Source organism: Bubalus kerabau, chromosome 3 (genome assembly GCF_029407905.1).
Source record: "Bubalus kerabau isolate K-KA32 ecotype Philippines breed swamp buffalo chromosome 3, PCC_UOA_SB_1v2, whole genome shotgun sequence".
In the NCBI taxonomy this organism is placed as follows: Eukaryota; Metazoa; Chordata; class Mammalia; order Artiodactyla; family Bovidae; genus Bubalus; species Bubalus kerabau.
This window is the reverse complement of record NC_073626.1, coordinates 172,012,527-172,035,137: the sequence shown is the minus strand read 5'-3', so window position 1 is coordinate 172,035,137 and position 22,611 is coordinate 172,012,527. Positions and strand designations below refer to the sequence as shown.

The 22,611-nt window shown below is 38.4% G+C and overlaps 1 protein-coding gene across 13 annotated transcripts in view; it reads left to right on the top strand.

Annotated features, from left to right (window-relative positions):
• The window catches only part of TRIP12 (thyroid hormone receptor interactor 12), a 151,254-nt gene that overhangs the window by 14,005 nt on the left and 114,638 nt on the right, over nt 1–22,611 (top strand). The window lies entirely within an intron of this gene.

The following is a 22,611-nucleotide window of genomic DNA, read 5'->3' as shown; positions in this document are numbered from 1 at the left end:
CCGGATGCCATGATCTTCGTTTTCTGAATGTTGAGCTTTAAGCCAACTTTTTCACTCTCCACTTTCACTTTCATCAAGAGGCTTTTGAGTTCCTCTTCACTTTCTGCCATAAGGGTGGTGTCATCTGCATATCTGAGGTTATTGATATTTCTCCCAGCAATCTTGATTCCAGCTTGTCCTTCTTCCAGTCCAGCGTTTCTCATGATGTACTCTGCATATAAGTTAAATAAGCACGGTGACAATATACAGCCTTGACATACTCCTTTTCCTATTTGGAACCAGTCTGTTGGTCCATGTCCAGTTCTAACTTGTTCCTGACCTGCATATAGGTTTCTCAAGAGGCAGGTCAGGTGGTCTGGTATTCTCATCTCTTTCAGAATTTTCCACAGTTTATTGTGATCCGCACAGTCAAAGGCTTTGGCATAGTCAATAAAGCAGGCTAGACACTGTTTAAACAAGGTCCCCATATTCTAGCTGTGTGATCTTCGGCAAGTCATTTAAACTCTCTGAGGTGTAGTTTACTTGGTTATAAATGGGTGCTGTTAGGATGGTTCATAAATAGTATACACTTGATAAATAGTAGCTGCTGCTATTTTTATTTATAATGATAAAAAATATATGTTAATTTGACTATTTAGAGGAAGGTTTACATAGTGTTATCTTTCAGAGCCGGGGTCAGCAAACTTTTTTCGCAAGGTGCCAGACGGTGTTGATATTTTTGGTTTTGCAGGCCAGATCTTAAAGGGTTAAAAAAAAAAGTGGCCAAATCAGCATTTTGAAACTTTACAAAATGAGGTGGTTGGCCAGATTTGGCCTGTGGGCTGTAATTTGCCAACCTCTGCTCCAGAATATTACTAGCTGCTTTTTTACTTTGTTCATAGGAATTTGAAATGCTGTCTGTATGTTTTCAAAGATAACATGATAATGTCTCAAAGATAAAGGAGTTTAGGGTAAGTGGCTAAGAGCAGACATTGGGATTCAATTTAAATTTTGGGTCTAATACTATTACCAGTGTGACTTTTGTTTTGTCACCTTATTTTGGCTTCAATGTCCCACCTGTAGAATGGGAATAATAATAATGGTCTCTATCTTAGGCTTTTTTTAGAATTAAATTAGTTAATATGTAGAAGTTTTAGAACAACGCCTGGTACAGCATAAGTGCTCAGTGTGTTAACTGTTGTTAGTAATCATTCTTTTTTTGAGAGGAAGCATTTTTATTTTCTTATATTGATAAAACAACAGGTTTGAGAAAGAAGACGGATATCTTTGATATATTGGAATTACTTGAGTGACAAGAGTTTTAGGTTTTGAAGCAGGAGGATCGTTTGAAGCAGAAGTATTGGTAGACTCTGCAATGAGATGGTTTCTGGTTGGGTTCCAGTTTCCTAGTTGTTTGATCCTGGGCAAGTTGATTAACATGCAAATTATAGAAAATACGGAATTGGCCAAATAGTTTGTTTGGATTTTTCCATAAGACGTTATGAACTTTTTGGCCAACTCAATACAAAATTTATAGAATTCCTTTGAGTTTTTAATGAGAGTGAAGTATTAAGCACAGGGCCTGGTTCATAGTTAAGCAGTTGCTGTATTACATTTTTTTTTTTGACTAAGATACTGGCTTCTAGAAGAAATTTAATAGTAGCTTTTATTCTAGTAGTTTTTCTAAATGACGACTTACTGTCACATTGTTTTAGTATATGAAGTTACACTTGACTGTGTAAACTTTTTATTTTTAACATGTTATAATTTTGGTGTTGAGTAAATTTAATGGTTAAAATGAAACTTTAAAGATTGAAAGGAAAAATATCCCTGACCTGGTATTACGTACATTAAGTGTTTTGAAAAGCTTTTTGAGGAGTGATTTCTCTGTTTGATATAGGTTCACAGGTTTTTTAAAGTGTTGTAAAAGTAGAGTAGGGAGTATCCCATATTCCCTTTATCCACAGTCGAGGTCAAGGTTTTGTTGTTGTTAATCAGTAAAAATTTAAAGAAATGGATGTAGAATCTACTGCAAAGAAAAGTACGGTGAACATGTTTTTCAGTGTGGCTTTTTACCAGTGTTTATGTGCTTCTCAGAGTGCTATGAGTGCACCAGAATGTCTCATTCCTGACTTTTGGCTGTCATTGATGAACATTATTACCCTGAGTCTTAAGGCTCTCGTTGGCAGTTGGACATTACTAAATTCCCTGCTTTTTAAGAGACTTACTTGCTTTGCTTTGTTTAGTAAGTGCCTTCCCTGTCCTCTCTAGTCAATGGGCTTGGCTATGTTTAGACCTACTCCCTCTAGCTTTTATTATGCTTTGAGTTACAAAACTACTTGCTAGAATTGTGTATTAAGTGGGTAAGTTGAGAGTGAAGACTTGCGCACCGCCCCCCCCCCCCCCCCTTTAAAAAATATTTATTTGGCTGCACCAGGTCTTAGTTGAGGCATGCAAACCCTTAGTTGCAGCATATGGGATCTAGTTCCCCAATCAGGGATCAAACCCCAGGCCCCCTGCATTGGGAACTAGGAGTCTCAGTCAGTCATTGGACCACTAGGGAAGTCCTGCGGTTTTAAGAGTGAAAATTCGTATAACTCAAAGGTATTGTAAAAAGTATATTAGTTCTCAGCACTGCCTTTTTTTTTAAGTTGAAGGGATCAATAAGGCCTTTTTAAAATAGATTAAACCTCTGGTTTCTAAAATTGTAAAGAAAAAAATAAGTATTGTATTATCTGCAGTAAGGGCCTGTTGTATACCAGGCAGACATATACAGAACCTGTCCTAAACTTTCATCTCTCCCTAAATGCCTGAAATTCCTAATTTCATTCCTAGATGTCTTTCCCTTTGCCTACCATTCTTTAGTAATGGCTCCCACTGTCTGTACTTGCCGCTTGAAGAGTCTTATTAGGTAAGAGGACTTAAACATTTTAAAAAAGAAACTTCTAAGTTTATAGTAGTTTCAGATTTACAGAAAAGTTGTGAAGATAGTTACCCTATACTCCTTCCCAGTTTTTTTTTTTGCAAGATCTTGTATGATAAGTTTGACTCAGCTAGTGAACCAGCACCGATGCATCACTACTGCTCATTCTTGAGGTGGGCTTGCTTAGTCTTCACTTGATGTCTCTGTTCCAGGACGCACCCAGGGTGCCACGTTACATTTGGTGAGCAGCTTTTAAAAACTCTTCAATTTTGGAGGCATGTATTTCTGATCATAAAGTACAGAGTGATAGTTAAAATCTAAATGAAGAAAAAGGAAAATTAAGAAACACATAATCTTATCACCTGATTTAAACATTTTTGTATTTTCTTCTAGCTTTTGTTTTAATAAAAATGGGTCCATATTATGTTTTCCCCCACCCATGCTAGTGTGATGAACATTTACCCAATTTATTATTAGTTCTTTATTACTTTGTATTTATGTGACAACATAATTTATCCAGTCTCTAGTCCTTTGTTCAGAGAAGGCAATGGCACCCCACTCCAGTACTCTTGCCTGGAAAATCCCATGGGCGGAGGAGCCTGGTAGGCTGCAGTCCATGGGGTCTCTAAGAGTCAGACACGACTGAGCGACTTCACTTTGACTTTTCACTTTCATGCATTGGAGAAGGAAATGGCAACCCACTCCAGTGTTCTTGCCTGGAGAATCCCAGGGACGGGGGAGCCTGGTGGGCTGCTGTCTCTGGGGTCACACGCAGTTGGACACGACTGAAGCCACTTAGCAGCAGCAGCAGTCCTTTGTTAGATTTTTTAAAGAGCTATTACTATGTTTCAAGGAATAGTTCTATACCTCAAGCCAGTTTTTAAACAAGGTGTCTCCCTCCCTTGTGTTTTGTATTAACTTGGGAAATGTACTGTGTGTGTGTGAGGTGTGTGTGTGTGTTGTGGCACTCCATGCAAGAGGTGGAAGGCAAGGGTCTTGTGCGGGCTGGCTCTTGCCCACTTCTTTGACATCATCTTCTGTGTCTTTCGCCTTTGACTGGTTCTGCTTGTTCCAGCATTCTGCCTGGAGTGCTCTTCTAGATCTTAACTGGCTGTTGTCTCATGCATGAGGTCTTGGCTCAGATGTTAGCGCTCACAGCAGCCTTACTTTGTCACTCTATCCGTAGTCATTCATTTATCGGATAGAAACATTTCACCTGCAAGTAATAGAAAACTTGACTAACAGGGTCTTAAACAGCTCAGGGTTTAATTTTCTTCATGCAACATGGTTTAGCTGTACAGTGGTTCGGACCAGGCTCTGTCCGAACTTGCTTTGCCTTTCACAGCACGTGTTCTCTTGGACACCAGATAACGATCATGGCTTGAAGTATGTCATGGCTTGTCTATTTCACATTCAAGGCAGGAAGAAGAGGAGGGCTTTTTTTATACTTAAGAAAGCAGAACTCTTCCTAGCATACCTCCTCATACCTCTTACTGGGGAGAACTGAATCATACCTCTGGCAAAAACAAAATACTAATGTATTTTTAATTTTTTACTTCAAAGTGTTTTTGTGCAGAGGTAGTTTTAGACCACCTGGCTTTTAAATACTTTGAACTGCAGTACATGATAAGATACATGTGTGTAACTGAAATAAACTTCACAAATGATTCTTAACTGTTACACATGATGCTATTGATATTTTGTGTTCTCTATTTTGAGGAGAATTTTTAGTTATGACCTTTTATGATGAAGGATTCTTAGCCTTTATTGTGATAAGGGCTTTAACAGTCTGAAGCTGTAGGCTCCTCAAAGTAATATTTTTAAACTCATAAAGTCAACACATAAGAGAAAACCCAAGTATGTTACAATTTAGCTTGTGATTGTGTGCTCAGTTGTGTCTGACTCTTGTGTGACCCATGGCCTGTAGCTCTCCAGGCCCCTCTGTCCGTGGGATTTCCTAGGCAGGAATACTGGAGTGGGCTGCCATTTCCTCCTCCAGGGAATCTTCCCAACTCAGGGATCAAACCTGTGTCACTTGCATCTCCTTCACTGGCAGGCAGATTCTTTACCACTAGCGCCATCTGTAAAGCTGAAACTCTAGCTCTCAAACTGTTAAATTAGTTTGTTGTTGTCATGTTTCTTTATTAGCACTTTCAATAACATAATCTAGCAGCTGTTCAAAGTAGTGATGAGTGTAAATGATATTTTGAAGTATCTTCAACAATTGTAATGTGATATGATAATATCTGATTTCTCTTGGTGCAAAATCAAGGTACTGCCAATAATATTGTGGTTTGTTGCCTGTTCATGATAGAAATGTTAAATTTCAGTGAGAGGTTAGTGAAATTAAGTTTTTCAGTCCAAATTTGTGAACCTCTTTGATTATAAACCCCTGGTGTAAATTGCTTTCAAGGCGCTAATCTTACAGTTTGAGGAACACACTGGCTCTGGCCCAACCATGACTCATCTCCTACAGCCAGGGGAGTGGCTTACTTCCTTGGAGGTGAGAAAGTTTGTACTCCTTGTAAGGCAGGATTCTTCCAGCAGGAAGGAGAAATGAGGTTTCGGTAGGGAATACTGTCTTCTACCTTCTCCTGACTGTAGTTTCCTCCTTCATTTTCCTGATTGCTTAATTTTCTCACAGTATTACCTTATTTGCTGTTCGTCTGCCTTCCCTAGGGTCTTACTATGTGGCTCAGTGGTAAAGAATCCACCTGCCAAGCAGGAGACATGGAGTTCAGTCCCTGAATTGGGAAGATCTCCTGGAGGAGGGCATGGCAACTCACTCCAGTATTCTTGCCTGGAAAATCCCAAGAACAGAGAAGCCTGGTGGGCTAGATAGAGTCCATGGGGTCATACAGTCAGACATAACTTAGGGACTAAACAATAGCAGCTGCCTTCCCTAGTAGAATATAAATTCTGAGAGAGGAGAGACTGTCTTATTACCCTTTTCCCCCAATGCCAAAAACCTTTGAAGTAGGGTAATCAATAAGTACTTGTTAAGTAGCTGAGTAAGACCTGGCCGTCCTGCTTATCAGTTAACAAGATGAGGCCTGGATGTCCTCTCATTGCCACCCTCCCCCAAAACAGGTGCAACTGATGTAAAGGCTTAAAAGTGAGAGCATTTATGTAAAGTCACTGCTATGAAGTGCTGTATAAATGAGATGTTTTTCCTTAATGGAAGATTGTAAACTGACTTGTGTTCATATGATTCCTTGCATTTTTAGAAGTGTAGGATATATCTCAAATAGTTTGTTAACTTCAGGAGCAGACATGTTTTTGAAAAATGGTATAGAGGAATAAAAAGAAAATTACTCTTAGTAATGCATTGTCATCTCAGGACATTAAATGTCCCTGGAGTTAACCTTTTTACCCCCCGTTCCCCAACCCCCTTTAACCTTAAAATTATCTTGCTTTCTCTCTAGCAGGCATTCTTGCCTTTTTAAAATAGGTTGACTTAAAATGCAGCAAACCTGTTAAATGAAAGTGCCGAAAGAATTGGTTGCTAGCATTCATTTTAAGTTGGTGGTTAGTCACATCTTATTTTAAGGTTTTCCTCAAGCAATATTCCTGAACTATAAGACACATCAGTACCCTTTGTGAAGTTAGAACATGAACATATGTTGATACACTTTTTTCAGTCCCCATAACTGTCTTGAATATCTCCTCCTCAATCTTCAGGTTTAGTTAAAAAGCTTAGTTAAAAGGTAAACCAGTACTTTGTTTTGGATTACAGGGCTTTGTGAATCCTAGAACTTCTTGGGGGACAAGTAAATGAAGCTCTAGTACTTTGACCACCTGGTGGAAGAGCCAGCTCGATTCATTAGCAAAGACCCTGATGCTGGGAAAGATTGAGGACAGGAGAAGGGGGCGGTAGAAGATGAGATAGTTGGATAGCATCACTGACTCATCAGACATGAGTTTGAGCAAACTCCTGGAGATAGTGAAGGACAGGGAAGCCTGGCACACTACAGTTCAAGGGGTCACGAAGAGTCAGATACGACATCGACTGAACAACAGCAAGAGATGTTATATCCATGTTGCATTTATTGTTGTTTGCTTTAGAAAAAAATCATATTGCTTAAATTCATTCAACATTAAGTACTGTGGAATTTAACATTAAAATTTTTGTTAATTCTTATGTTAAATACTTCTGGTTTTCATCTTATTTTTATGTTTAATGGACTGTGAAGTAGTTCATTTCAGTCACTCAGTTGTGTCCAACTCTTTACAACCCTGTGGACTGCAGCACGCCAGGTCTCTCTGTCCATCACCAACTCCTGGAGTAGAGAAAATGTCATTAGTTTAGAGAATAAAAAGATGTGGTGTAAGTCATAAGGAAATCAGGTTTTCAGTGAGGTTTTAGTACCTGCCTTAGAAATGCAGTCCGCTATATTTAGGAGTCATTTCATTCTTAACAGATGATGATTATCTTTAAAAAGTCAGTTGGTTTATAGTACTTCCCAATACTTGCAGGGAAAGAGTCTGGCATATCATACTTGGTTGGCATATTTGAAGGTTTAAAAGCAACAGATTGAAGGGTTTCCTTTCTATACAATACTTTGGAAGGCAGGATATTTTCAGAGCAAAGTGGGTTTTTAAAAATAGCTTTATTGAGATAAAATTCATATGCCAGGCAGTTCACCCATTTAAAGTGCAAAACGTGTTGACTATTCGGAGTTGTACAAGTATCACCAACTATCTAACTGAAGAAACTTTCATCACTCCAAAAGAAACCCTCTTATTTGTTGGATTCTACAGACTTGTAGGTTATGTTTTGGAATTGACCATTCCATTGTGATGTGCTGTCTTCTATTATTAAAAAAAAAATCCTAGTCTCTTGCTCCGCTGTGTGGTACTGTAGGCCTACCAATGGGAACTATTTGTTATTTGGCTTTCTCCTTGGAGGAGGGCTCACTCATCCCTTTTGGCCATTTTGGCCTACTGTTTCTGCTTAAAATTATTGTTATTATTTTTTTTAAAGTTTTTTTGTTGTTGTTGTTGTGGATCATAGTTTTAAAGCCTTTATTTAATTTGTTACAATAGTGCTTCTGTTTTTTGAAATTTTTTTGGTCTTGTTTATGTTGGTGTTCCATTTTTCTGAGCCTCTCAGAGCCTCTTTAAATCTTGCATGCATCCTAGCGAAGTCTCCAATCTGCTCACCTCTGAGTCGTCTTTATAAAGAAGGCCAGGGCAGGTTGAGGTCTCAACACAGGGTAAAATCTTCAGGACACCTTTGGCACATCTGGTTTACTGTTGGTGTTTGTGATTATTTTTTTTCCCAGAAGAAACTTAAGGCTCCTGTTTTACATTCTGGAGGTGTGGCAGCACTTGCTATTTCTCCCTCTGGATTATTTTGGTTATTTTTCTGTCATTTGTGAGTAAGACATGACTGAGCATAGAAATTTGGTGGCTATGGTTTTGTTCAGCTCCTTTTGTCTAATACAAGTTTTGTCTTCATATTTTTCTTTAAAGCTTAATAAAGGATGGAGAAAGAAGTTACTGAATTTTATGAGTGATTTTAATGTATTCAGTTATGCTGTTTGGTACAGATTTTAGAATGGAACCTTATTTTAAGGATATTGTATATGTTGTCACTTAATGTTGATTTTTAAACATTTATATAACATACTTCAAATGGAAAGTTATAAACTGGGTTTGGTGGGTATGATTTATCCTTTTAAAGGACATTGTAAGTCAGGAGATTGCTAATCTGATTTTAGACTTAGATTCTTGAGCTTAGATGAATTTTGTTTGAGCCTCTCTTCTGCTAAATATGAGTAAATTTTTTCTTTCTGTAATTCTGGGGTGGTTAGAATTAGACACATGTCAGAAGAAAACAAAGGATTTGTAAGGAACAGCAGTATACAAAGACTTAATAGTTTTGCCTTCGTTATTGAAGTTTTGCCTTCGTTACTAAATCTTCACAAATGAGTCCGGTTTTAAAGAGCAGCAGTGCCACGGATTTTGAAGCATAAAAAGGTAAAGTAGGATGTAAAAAACAAATGCAGACTTTGGTCACATTTGAGATCAATTAGCTGTGCGTGTCTAATGAAATCTTTAAGGATAAAATCAGGTAGCTGAGTCTTGGGAACAAAGAACTGAAACCAACAGTTCAGATACCTGTTGTCTTTACTGGGGTTTGTCTACTTATCTTTCTCTCAAGACAGTTTCTCAGTGTGACTGTGTTAAAGAGCCATTGTGATGCCAGACTTTATCCTTAACAATCTAGGTACCCAAAGAGTCTTGGGGGATGACTTTCATTGGTCCGTCATAGGTCATTTGCAGAGGACTGAATCCTAGTTCACCTGTGTTGTGGGCTGTGGGAACTTGTTACCATGTGCCAGCTTCCATAGGCTCTGTGGGATACAGTGGATAGAAAGAGGCAGATGGTTATATGCAGCATATTACAAATGGTTGTCTATACAAGTAGTTTGTTTTCATGCTAAATTTTCATTTCAGTATGATGCAACTGCTTAAGTATAAATACTTGTTCAGTATAACCGTTGTTTCATCCATAGGAAATTTCATAGCGAAAACAAGACTGCAAACACTTAATTGTACCTGTTCAGTCCGACTCTTTGCGACCCCATGAATTGCAGCATGCCAGGCCTCCCTGTCCATCACCAACTCCCAGAGTTCATTCAAACTCATGTCCATCGAGTCAGTGATGCCAGCTAGCCACCTCATCCTCTGTCGTCCCCTTCTCCTCCTGCCCCCAATCCCTCTCAGCATCAGACAGAGTCTTTTCCAATGAGTCAACTCTTCTCATGAGGTGACCAAAGTATTGGAGTTTCAGCTTTAGCATCAGTCCTTCTAATGAACACCCAGGACTGATCTCCCTTAGGATGGACTGGTTGGATCTCCTTGCAGCCCAAGGGACTCTCAAGAGTCTTCTCCAACACCACAGTTCAAAAGCATCTTCTTTAGCGCTTACTTTCTTCACAGTCCAACTCTCACATCCATACGTGACCACTGGAAAAACCATAGCCTTGACTAGACGGACCTTTGTTGGCAAAGTAATGTCTCTGCTTTTTAATATGCTGTCTAGGTTGGCCATAAGTTTCCTTCCAAATTGTACTTGTAGTAGCATTTATTGAAATGTCTTAGTTTTGCCAAGTGCCATGGAACTCTTCGGAATTGTAGTGTGCACTTTGAGAAATTTAAGGCAAGCGTATTTCATAAAACTTGAATAGACGAGATTTCAGATGAACTTTGTGGGGGCAGATACAGATAATGAATTAGGGGACAATAAATCACAACCTTGCTGGTGGATAGTGAACTCTTGAGTTGAATTGCTATTTGTCTGTTAAAAGTATTTACAGTAGTCACTGTAGAAGTGTGCTTAGTTTGCAGCAGTGAGATTTATATGGTTACCTTTTTTGTTTCTGATTTTTTTTTTGGCATGACAACCTCTTTATCTTGATTTGATTTTTTATTTCTAAAATACATTTGAATATTAATTCTATTTATTTTGATTCCTGATTATTTATAGTCTGCCTTTGTGCATCATTCTTTTTTTAACTTTTTATTGAAATGTAGTTGATTTGCTGATTTCTATTCATTGTGGTGAAAGAATATGCTGTATATGATTTCATTTCTTTTGAATTTGTTGATTTGCTTTAATGAGGCCCAGAATATGAATAGTTTTTGTCAGTATCCTAAGTATGTTTGAAAAGAATATGTATTTGCAGTTGTCCGTTAATTCTGTTGATAACAGTGTTGTTCAGGTTATCTGTGTCCTTACTGATTTGTTTTTTGGTTGTCTTGTTGATGTTAGCTACAGAGAGAGGTGCTTTAAAATTCACCCTGGATTAGTATATTTAAAAATTTTTTGTTTTAAAGTTTAAAAAAAAACTAAATTGGTATCTTCATGACTTGAACCTTTTATCATTATGAAGGTATCCCTTTTACCTCCAAGTAATGTCTTTTAAAAAAATCTGTAAAGTCACATTTTTTGATACTAAAATAGCTACAGCAGCATTCTTGATTCTAATTTTGTATGATTTTTTTCTATCTTCTTTTATATCCTTGTGTTTAGTTCTGTCTCTTGTAGTTGAAATGTTTTAAAAATCCACTTTGATAATCTTAACTAGAGATTGCATTTTTACCATTTTTTTAAATTTGTTGCTTTCATTTGTATTTATTAGTTTTAATAGAGGTATGATTCTAGACTCTGGTTAGTTTAGAAACTAAAACAGTATATCTTAACAAAGTCTGTAATTAATTAGTACCTTTACTTCTTGGGCTTCCCTGTTGGTTCAGGTGGTAAAGAATCGACCTTCAATGTGGGAGACCTGGATTTAATCCTTGGGTTGGAACGATCCCCTGGAGAAGGGAATGGCAACCCACTCCAGTATTCTTGCCTGGAGAATCCCATGAACAGAGGAACCTGACACAGGCTGCACAGTCCATGAGGTCGCCAAGAATTGGACACGACTGAGTAACTAATCCTACAGTATTAAGTGGAGATGTTTTTTCTTGTGCTGTAATGGAGTGGTATAATACTTGTTTAGCACTACTACAAAGAGTTAGGCGAAGTGTTGAATTGATTCTGCCTCCTCTAAGATTCACTGTTAAGTGGCTGCATCCCACCTGATTGGAAGACTTCTTGTATGAGGAAGGAATTCTACACTCAAGAGCTCTGAAAACAGAACCATTGGAAGATGTATAGGGTCACTGTGGCCTCTTCTCCAGTGGGTGGGTGATAGGGTTTTTCTTTTATATCTTCACCTCTGAAAGGAACAATGTTTTCTTTGATAATCTTATACAGTGTTAGAGTTGGGTGACAAGGAATTTAAAGGATGAATTAATGAAATTTAGGTTGGTGCATTTAGATGAAGGATGATTTGCTCTATATCCAGAAGCTTAATTTTTCTCATTTCTGATAAAGGTGAAATCTCTGTGAGCATATTTTTTAAAAAAGCAAGTGGTGATGACTCTTTGAAAGCAAACAAAAGCAACAGTTTCCTCTTTCCAAAGATAATCACAGCAGAGAATTGAGTGCTTATTCTTTTTATAAAAGGCTTTTATTATGGGATATTCCAAACATACACAAAAATAGAATTGTATAAAGAACCTCAGTGTACCCAGGATCCAGCTACAACATCATCAACTCGTGGCCACTCTTTTTCACTCATACTTTTATCCCTACCCCAGTTATTTTGAAGCAAATTCTAGTTTTTATTTGATCTGTAAATATTTCATACTGCTTCTCTAAAAGTTGACTTTTTAAAAAGATATACACTAATACCATGGTAGTATAATAAAAAAAGATAGGTCCTTAATATTTGTAAATGTCCAAAAATGTCCATATTTTCCATTCTTGTGTTTTGTTGATATTTTTCTTAAAACTTAATATGTAGATCCTCTCTTCCTTTTTTCCCCTTGTAATGTGTTTACTATATTTTCCGTGTTTCAGTTGATTTTCATAACTTAATCTAGTTAACCTTTTACAGATAAGGAAACTAAGGCTTTGCTAGGGTAAGAGATTTCTCCAAGTCACAGGTTTCTGGTGGAGCCAGGTTTTGAACGGACTGAAGACCTATGCACTTAACACGAGTTCCTCTTTCTCTCCTGTAGACATTTAGGTATATTTTTTCAGGACATTTTTTTCCTATTCATATTCAGACAAATACATAAAATTTTCCCCCTTCCTTCAGGTCTCAGCTTAAAATATCTCTTCAGAGAGGTATTAGCTGATGAAAAAGCTCAAGTAGCTTTTTTCTTTCCCCTTCCTTATTCTCTGTACTTCCTGTATTTCTCCTATTCTATCTTTCATATCACTTACCACAGTGTGCAAAAAGCTTTATTATTTTGTGTCTTCCCAGGTGAGTGCAGGCTTCTTCAAGGCAAAGATGATGTCTATTGATGCCTGCTGGATAGGCTTCTAAATATCTGTTGAAGCAGTTAAGTGTTCTCTCCATATATCAGTGTAATATTTACAAATCTGTGTCTGTTTTTAAAGACATGTAGCGTACCACAGAACTGCTACAACATGCTTATTTAACCATTTCTCTACTAAGAATATTTCAGTCCAGTTTTTTCCCTCTGTGACATACTGCAGCGGGCATTTTGGTTACATTATTCCTTTCCTTTTTTAATTACTTATTTTTTTGCTTGCACTTGGTCTTCATTGGTGCGCATAGGCATTCTCTAGCGGTGGTGAGCGAGGGCTGCTCTTTGTTGTGGTGCATGGGCTTCTCATGGGGTGACTTGTCTTATTGCAGAGCGTGGGCTCTGGGCCGCACGGGCTTCGGTAGTTGTGGAGCACGGGCTCCGTTGCCCTGTGGCATGCGGAATCTTCCGGGATCAGGGGCCAAACCCCTGTCCCTGCACTAGCAGGTGGATTCTGAACCATTGTACCACCAGGGGAGTTTGATTACATATACTCTTGCAGACTTGTGCAAGTGTCTCTTTAGGCTGGCTTCCTGGAATATTCATGGGAGTGGAATTGTGAATTCTAAGGACATAAGTGGCAGTTTTTAATTATGGGCTATGGGAGTCACGTAAAGATTGCATAGGGTTAGGTGATATGTAATGATAGCAAAACAAGTGTAACTGCCTGCTCTTAAACCTAGCAGGTAATTAGAAGAGTGTAGGGGCTTTTGAATAATAGTTAAACTGATAGGGCCCTGCAGTCTGTATTAAAAACTAAATCTTAGGAATAACAACTTTTGTATTTGTCCTAGCTATAGGTTTGTATATATTCTGGCTCAATATAGAAACAGTCATTAGCACATATTTATTTTTGGTGAAAGTGCTACTATTTGTAGAAATGTGAGACACTGGTCATTAGAGTATGACATTCTGGGCAATACTACAACCCTGCACTAGCTGAGCTATTGAAGGGAGTACTCGAGTATGTCATTCTAAATGTGGTGTGTTTTTTTTTTTTTTATAAACCTTTGAAAAATATTCTCTTGAGACTGTTTCTGAATTTAGGTGCAATCCGTATGACATGCATGATCTTAAGCACACGTTTGGCACTGTACATTGTTCACCTTGTGTTAAAGTAGTGGTCTGTGTATTTTCTCCCTGACTTTGAATTACATGTCATTGCCTTCTTTCTCCTGAGCCTTAACCACAAACTTAGTAATATTTGTTCCTGAAAATTCTCCAGATTTAATACTATTTATGACAGGGTACATATCTGTTGTTTCCAAGAGTTTGTACTAATCTTTGATTATCACAGTGTTGAAATAATATTTGTTGCAAGGCAGGCAAACTTCCTCATACAAGCTATATTAAAGAAATGAACCTCTGTGATTTCATTATTATGGTGGAGTACACAGCACTAACAAGAATATGTATTAAAGTAGGTACTCTGAAAGTATTGCCTGATTATGTATGTCCCTATGCTCTAGGGACATACATCTGCCAAACATAAAATTGTTTCTGTCCATAGGAAGCACCTTGGTGTAATGTGTAGGCTACCCTGAATTTTATTTCCAGTAACTGATTCTTACCCAGCAGGCATCTCTCTGTCCCTTGGTGGAGAGGCATTTATAAATAATTCTCTCCTCCCTCCCTCAGTGGTTCTTCGGTTTTGATAATCACACTATCTAAGAGTAGTGTCCCTAAGTCTTTATAAGGAGCAATTTGAGAAGTGTTCCATTTAGGAAAAGTGAGAATAAATATTAGGTCCAGTTCGGTTCAGTTCAGTCGCTCAGTCGTGTCTGACTCTTTGCGACCCCATGAATTGCAGCACTTAGAGCTGAATCAGATTTTAGAAACTACCAGCTCAATAACCTTCCCTTTTGTCTGTTCATTCCTGGCTAGTAGAGAGGAACATCTAGAGAGGATGTACTGAAAATGCTAGTGTAAGCTGACCTTCAGCCCCCACTGACTGGCTAATTATGGTAGCCAACAGAACTGGGACTTGTTGAAACTGGACCTATGAGCCATCTTTGGCGTATGGGCTAGAAGTTGCTGACTCTAATCTTGAGATTTTTACAAAGAAGAAAAAAATAGTCTATTAAATGTAATTAGTAGTCTGAAAGGTTATACAAGTTATATGCATTAAGATAGGATTTATATTAGGGACTGAGTTGCTCTGTGTCTTAGAAGTAGCTGGGATGGGCTGCACTGTGATCAGTTGATTGGTGATTGTATTATGATGGTGAACAAAAAGAAACTTCTGGTGCCAGGGATAGATACAAGCTCGCTGGCAGTATGTCATTCTCTGTAGTCTGTGTTTTAGGCAGTTAAAACCTCCATTTTCTTGGAAACAGGATTTATATTACAAAATTACTATTTTTTTTTTAAAGATGAACTTGTGCCTGGGATATAGAAACCTGTGAAATAAGCAGAGTGTTTCTCCAGTTTTTAATAATGAGATCACATAATTTAAAAAGAAAATTAAGCTGAGAAAAGAATGCTCTAAAAATGTTTAATTTTTTGAGGTATTATTTCTGGTTACTTTTACCCGCTAACACCCACTATAGAGCTAAAATTTGCAACATACATAGATTTTTAAATAATTTTTTGTATAGGGAAATAGCACATGATTCAAAATGTAAAAGGCTTTAAAGGGTCCTATTCTAAAAAGTATCTGATTTAAATAATTTTTTAGATGTATTCTCTATTGATAATTTTAAGCCAATGATTATTACATATATAGTAATACATATGTTGATATATTCTGTGCCCAGTATTCTGTATCTGCTTTTTTGCTTAACAAAATCTTGACAATAGAGTTCCATTTTTAGTGTATACAGTATTTTCCTTCTAACTGTGGCGGAGTTAAAACTCTTTAAAATTGTCTTCTTCCTATTATAATTTTTTTACAATTGTGCAATAGTTTTTTTTTTTTTTTTTTCTGTTTCTTCTGTTAACCATGTTCTCCCTTTTTGTGTCCTTCAAATTTTTTCAGAATACCTTTTCACCATTTTGAATTGCTTCTTCTGCCTGCTAGTTAATTCTCAGATTTGCTTTTGGTTATTTTCTACCTTTGAGCAGAGCAGATCATCTTGGTAGAAAGTCATTGTGTTACCTTTTTCTTGGTGACTTAGTGATTGTTTGCCCAGCTGATCTTCCTTTTAATCTTTTTCTTACCTGCTTCTCTCCTCCAGTTCTGGGCTGTTTTTTGTCTTGGTTAATCAGGGCGCTGTTAAATACAAATGCCTGCCTGCCTCCTTTTTTAGTTGCCTCACCTCGATTCTCACCTGCCACAGAATTTTCAAACTGCCTTACAATTGTGCTCATTTTGCATGCTAGAAGGTAATGTTCAAAATCCTTCAAGCTGGGCTTCAGCAGAACGTGAACTGAGAACTTCCTGATGTACAAGCTGGATTTAGAAAAGGCAAAGGAACCAGAGATCAAATTGCCAACATTCATTGGAGTATAGGAAAAGCAAGGGGATTCCAGAAAAACATCTACTTCTGCTTCATTGACTATGCTATAAGACTATGTGGATCACAACAAACGATAGAAAGTTCTTTAAGAGACGGGAGTACCAGACCACCTTACTTTTCTCCCAGTAAACCTGTTTGCAGGTCAAGAAGCAACAGTTAGAACTGGACATGGAACAATGGACTGGTTCCAAATTGGGAAAGGAGTACGTCAGGACTGTAGATTGTCACCGTGCTTATTTAACTTCTGTGCAGAGTACATCATGCTAAATACTGGGCTGGATGAAGCACAGTCTGAAATCAAGATTGCCGGGAGAAATACCAAATTACCTCAGATATACAGATGATATCACTCAAATGGCAGAAAGGGAAGAGGAACTAAAGAGCCTCTTGATGAGGGTGAAAGAGAATGAAAAAGCTGACTTGAAACTCAACTTTGAAAAAACTAAGATCATGGTATCCGGTCCCATCACTTCATGGCAAATAGGTGGAGAAACAATGGAAACAGTGACAAATTTTATTTTCTTGGGCTCCAAAATCATTGCAGACAGTGACTGCAGCCATGAAAGTAAAAGATGCTTGCTTGCTCCTTGGGAAAAGAAAGCTATGACAAATCTAGACAGTATTCAAAAGCAGAGACATCCCTTTGCCGGCCAAGGTCCATATAGTCAAAACTATGATTTTTCCAGTAGTCATGTACAGAGATGAGAGTTGGACCATAAGGAACGCTGAGTGTTGAAGAATTGATGTTTTCAAACTGTGTTGCTGGAGACGACTCTTAAGAGTCTCTTGGACTGCAAGGAGATCAAACCAGTCAATTCTAAAGGAAATCAACCCTGACTATTCATTGGAAGGACTGACGCTGGAGCTGAAGCTCCAGTATTTTGGCCACCTGATGTGAAGAGCTGACTCATTGGTAAAGATCCTGTTACTGGGAAAGATTGAGGGCAGGAGGAGAAGGAGATGGCAGAGGATGAGATGGTTGTATGGCATCACCAGCTGAATGGACGTGTTTGAGCAAACACCAGGAGATAGTGAAGGACAGGGAAGCCTGGCATGCTGAAAGCTATGGGATCGCACATTGTTGGATACAACTTAGCTACTGAACAACACCTCCCTTGCCAATCTGGCATGGGAAGCTGGCCCCTAGGAGGAGGTATTTTGATCTTTTGTTGCCCTTGGTTCACAGTTTATAGTTTTTTTTTCAAAGAAAGGGTCATTGACAGAAACTTTTAAGATTATTTTCTTACCCTTTTTTTTTTAAATACTCCATAGTCTTTATCTCTTCCCTCTTTTTGGTACAGATTTTATTGTATCTGGCAAGTTTTCTTCTTGGGTGTAGCCAACTTTTCTCTAGTTCCATTATAAGTGAAGATTTCTCCTTAATTTTTTAAACAGTTGCTCATTTTTCTTGATTTCAGGGAGGAAGTAAAGAAAGGAGCCATTTCCCTGCTATCTTCTATTTCTATTCTTGTGATAATATCTTGGTTAAATTCAAAAAAAAATCTTTTGAATCAAGGGTGCTTAGGCTCGAGTATTTGTAGCTATTGTGTAATTAATATGTTAATTTTCTCTGTTGAAAAACAGAGACATTACTCTGCTGACAAAGGTCCATATAGTCAAGGCTATGGTCTTCCTTCCCAGTGGTCACATATGGTTGTGAGAGGTGGGCCGTAAAGAAGGCAGAATGCAGAAGAATTGATGGCCTTCGAACTGTGGTGCTGGAGAAGACTCCTCAAAGTCCCTTGGACAGCAAGGAGATCAAACCAGTCAATCTAAAGGGAGATCAACCCTGAATATTCACTGGAAGGACTGATGCTGAAGCTGAAGTGCCAGTATTTTGGTCACCTGATAATGCAAACAGATGACTTATTGGAAAAGTCCCTGATGCTGGGAAAGATGGAGGGCTGAAGAAGAAGAGGGCATCAGAGGATGAGATGGCTGGACGGCATCACTGATGCAGTCAACATGAACTTGGGCAACTCTGGGAGATGGTGAGGGACAGGGAGGCCTGGAGTGCTGCAGTGCATGCATCGACACGACTGGGTGACTGAACAGCAGCATTGTGTTTATAGAGATAGTTGTGAATCTTAATTTCCACTGAACAGGAAACAGGACCTTTCTAAGAGAGCTGCAGTATGAAGTGTGTGGCTTAATACTAAAAAAAACCAGTACTCTTTGTGAAAATGATGCCAAAATTAATCTCATTGACTTTTGCCAGATGGCAATAAGGTAGAGTCTCAAGGCCTATTGCAGTCATAAAATGTGGGTGCTGGCATCAATATGCGTGCCCAGTGTTGAATTCCGTTGTTCAGTGTTGGGTAATGCTTAGAAGATCAAGTGTTGGCTGCAAGCTCTTGAGTTTGTAATTTGTTTGTAAATGAAGGCATAGTATAGAAATTACTCAGTTTGGACTCTGGAGGGTCAGTTGTGACCTCTTTCCATCTCTGTTAATTGACTTGTCAACAGATCAATACATACAGAGTGGTTAAATTGATGTTTAGGAGTAGAATGGCATCATGGAAAGTGTACCCATTATTCTGGAGAGCTGGATTCAGCTGTTCTGGTCCGTCTCTGAATAGATGTTGCTCTGGAGCAGTTCACTCTGGATAAGTGTTTCCTCCTACATAAATGAGAAAATTACATCAGGTGTGGACTGGCACTTAGGTTTGGATTTCCAATCTCGGTAGGTTCTTCATGCCGCTGGTCAGTCCTCTGTTCCCATAGTCAGCTCCTTTCCCTGTTTGTGTTAGGGAACTCTTTGAAATCTCCGTTCTCCCTTCCTGGTCTCATACTTTAAAATCCAGGTTTGGTTAAGCTAGGCATGTACACCCTTGCTGCCATTTGTCATTTCTTGTCTTGGAGATTGATGTGCTTTTCTTCTAAGACCTGTGCTCTTAATTCTTCTTCTCCTCCTGTATGATCTTGTTAGTAAACTGTACCTTCTTCCTGGTCCTTTTCTTTGATTCATTTTCTTTACATATATAAATATGCTCAAAACTTTTTATTTGTTTACTTGGCTGTGTCAGGTCTTAATTGTGGCACACAGGATCCTCATTGCATCCTGTGGGGTCTTTTGTTGCAGCACACGTACCCTCTAGTTGTGGACTTAGTTGCGTGTTGGATCTTAGTTTCCCAGCCAGGTTTGGAACCTGCGCCCCCTGCTTTGGAACCACAGTCTTATAACCACTGGACCGTCAGGGGAGTTCCAACATACAAATTTATTGTCTGAAACCCTAATTAATAGGAAATAGCAAAATTAATGTTCTTTTAGAAAAATTTAGTAATGTGAGCCTGTTAGTTTCTGTCATATGGCATTGAAAAGATAAACAGTTACCAAAATTTTTTGTGTGTTTTAAAAAACTTTTCTTAACCCTTAGCACCAGAAACTAGAGTGACATTTTAATGCAAAGTCTGCTGAAGTTTGATAAACAGAATTCTAGACTTTTTTCTTCATTGTATAGATTTTATTGTCTAAATGTTTCTTGATTCCCATCTCTTCATGTCAGCCTCCATTGTTATTGGACCCTCATCCATCCTTCGAGCTTCCCTGGCGGCTCAGTTGGACAGAGAGCCTGGTGGGCTCCAGTCCATGGGGTTGCAGAAGAGTCAGACATGACTTAGTGACTAAACAACAACATCCATCCTTAAGTCTGTTTGGTGACTTAATAGTTGATCTGCTTATCTGTAGGTCTTAAATCCCAAGTTTTTATCTTTAGGCCCTTCATGATACAGTTTAGACTTATTTCTAGTTCCATGTTCTTCCTATACTTGATGTTTCAGCCCCAGGGATGAACTTACCTAGCATCCCTTACATTGTATCTTAATCTCTTATTCCTCAGTGCCTTTCCTCACAGTTCCACCTTTTTTTTTTTTTTCTCTTTAACCATTGTTAATTTGCAGTGTTGTGTTAGTTTCAGGTGTACAGTAAAGTGATTCTATGGTTTTTCCAGTGGTCATGTATGGATGTGAGGAAAACTGAGTGCCGAAGAATTGATGCTTTTGAACTGTGGTGCTGGAGAAGACTCTTGAGAGTCCCTTGGACTGCAAGGGGATCCAACCAGTCCATCCTAAAGGAGACCAGTCCTGGGTGTTCATTGGAAGGACTGATGTTGAAGCTGAAACTCCAATACTTTGGCCACCTCATGCAAAGAGTTGACTCATTGGAAAAGACCTTGATACTGGGAAGGATTGGGGGCAGGAGGAGAAGGGGACGACAGAGGATGAGATGGCTGGATGGCATCACCGACTCGATGGACATGAGTTTGGGTAAACTCTGGGAGTTGGTGATGGACAGGGAGGCCTGGCGTGCTGTGATTCATCGGGTCGCAAAGAGTCGGACACGACTGTGAGACTGAATTAAACTGAACTGAAAGTGATTCCATTGTACACACATGTATATTTTTTCAGATTGTTTTCCATTATAGGTTATTACAAGATAGTGAATATAGTTCCTTGTGCTATAGAATAGGTCCTTGTTGTTAATCTATTTTATGTATTGTAGTGTATATCTCGGAGAAGGCAATGGCAACCCACTCCAGTACTCTTGCCTTGAAAATCCCATGGACGGAGAAGCCTGGTAGGCCGCAGTCCATGGGGTCGCACAGAGTTGGACACAACTGAAGTGACTTAGCAGCAGCAGTGTATATCTGATAATCCCAGATTGCAAATCTGTCCTCCCCAGCCACTCTCCTGCTGTTCTCATTAGGAACTTTAAGTTTTTTTCTATGTCTGTGAGTTTATTTCTGTTTTGCAAATAGGTTCATTTGTATCATTTTTTAGATCCCATATATGAGTTATATTAGATGATGCTTATCTTTTTCGGTCTGCTTTACTTGATCTCATAATCTCTATACCCATTCATGGTGCTATGAGTAGTATCACTTCATTCTTTTTTCTGGCTGAGTAATACTCCATGTTATAGATAAGTGCTACCTCTTTTTTTTTTTGGTCACACCTTCCTTATCCATGGACATTTAAATTGCTTCCCTGTCTTAGATATTGTAAATAGTGCTGCTATAACTATTGGAATATGTATCCTTTTGAATTACAATTTTCTCTGGATAGATGTCCCGGAGTGGGATTGCAAGATCATATGATAATGCTTGTTTTTAATTTAAGGAACTTCCATACTGTTCTCCATAGTGACTGTGCCATTTTGCATTCCCACCAGCAGGGTAGGAGGATTCCTTTTTCTCCACACCCTCCCTCTCTAGCATTTATTATCTGTGGACTTGTCAGTGATGGCCATTCTGACTGGTCTGAGGTCACACTTCAGTGTAGTTGTGATTTGCAGTTCTCTAAGTTGCAGTATTGAACATCTTTTCACGTGCCTGTTGGCCACTTGCATGTCTTTGGAGAAATGTCTGTATAGGTCTTCTGCCTATTTATTTATTTATTTTTATATTAAACCACATGAGCTATTTGCAATATTTGGGAATTAATTCTTTGTCGGTCTCATTGTTTGCAAATATTTTCTCCTAGTCTGTAGGTTTTCTTTTTGTTTATGGTTACCTTTGCTGTGCAAAAACTTTTTAAGTTTAACTAGGTCCTGTTAATTATTTTTGCTTTTGTTCCCATTACTCTAGGTAGTGGTGGTTGTTCAATCACTCAGTCATGTCAGACTCTTTGCAACTCAATTACTCTAGGAAATGGATCCAAAAGAGTTGTGCTACAATTTATGTCACAGAATGTTCTACCTATATCTTCCTCTAGTAAGGTCTCAGGTTCCTCTAGGAAGGTCTCAGGTTCTGGTCTTTAATCCATTTTGAGTCTATTTTTGTGTATGGTGTTAAGAGAATGCTCTTAATTTCTGTCTTTTACATGTGGCCATCGTGTTTGCAGCATCCCTTATTGAAGCGGTTATCTTTTCTCCATTGTATATTCTTACCTCCTCTGTCATTGCTTAATTGACCATGGGTGCATGGATTTATTTCTGGCCTTTCTGTCCTGTCTCATTGATCTGTATGTCTGTTTTTGTGCCAATACCAGACTGTTTTGATGACTAGCTTTGTAGTGTAGTCTTAAGTCAAGGAGCCTGGCGCTGCCAGCTCTCTTTCCCAAGATTGCTTTGGCTCTTTGGGATCTTTAGTGATTCCATACAAATTTAAAACAATTTTTTTTTTTGATTCTAGTTCTGTGAAAAGTGCCCTTCATAATTTGATAGGGATTGCATTGAATTTGTGGATTGCCTTGGGTAGTATGGTCGTTTTAACAAAATCAGTTTCTTCCAATCCAAGAAGATAATATATCTTTCCATCTGTTTGTGTTGTCGTTCTTTCTTTCATCAGCGTCTTAAGAGTTTTCAGAGTACAGGTCTTCTACCTCCTGTTGTTGTTGGTTAGTTACTAAGTCGTG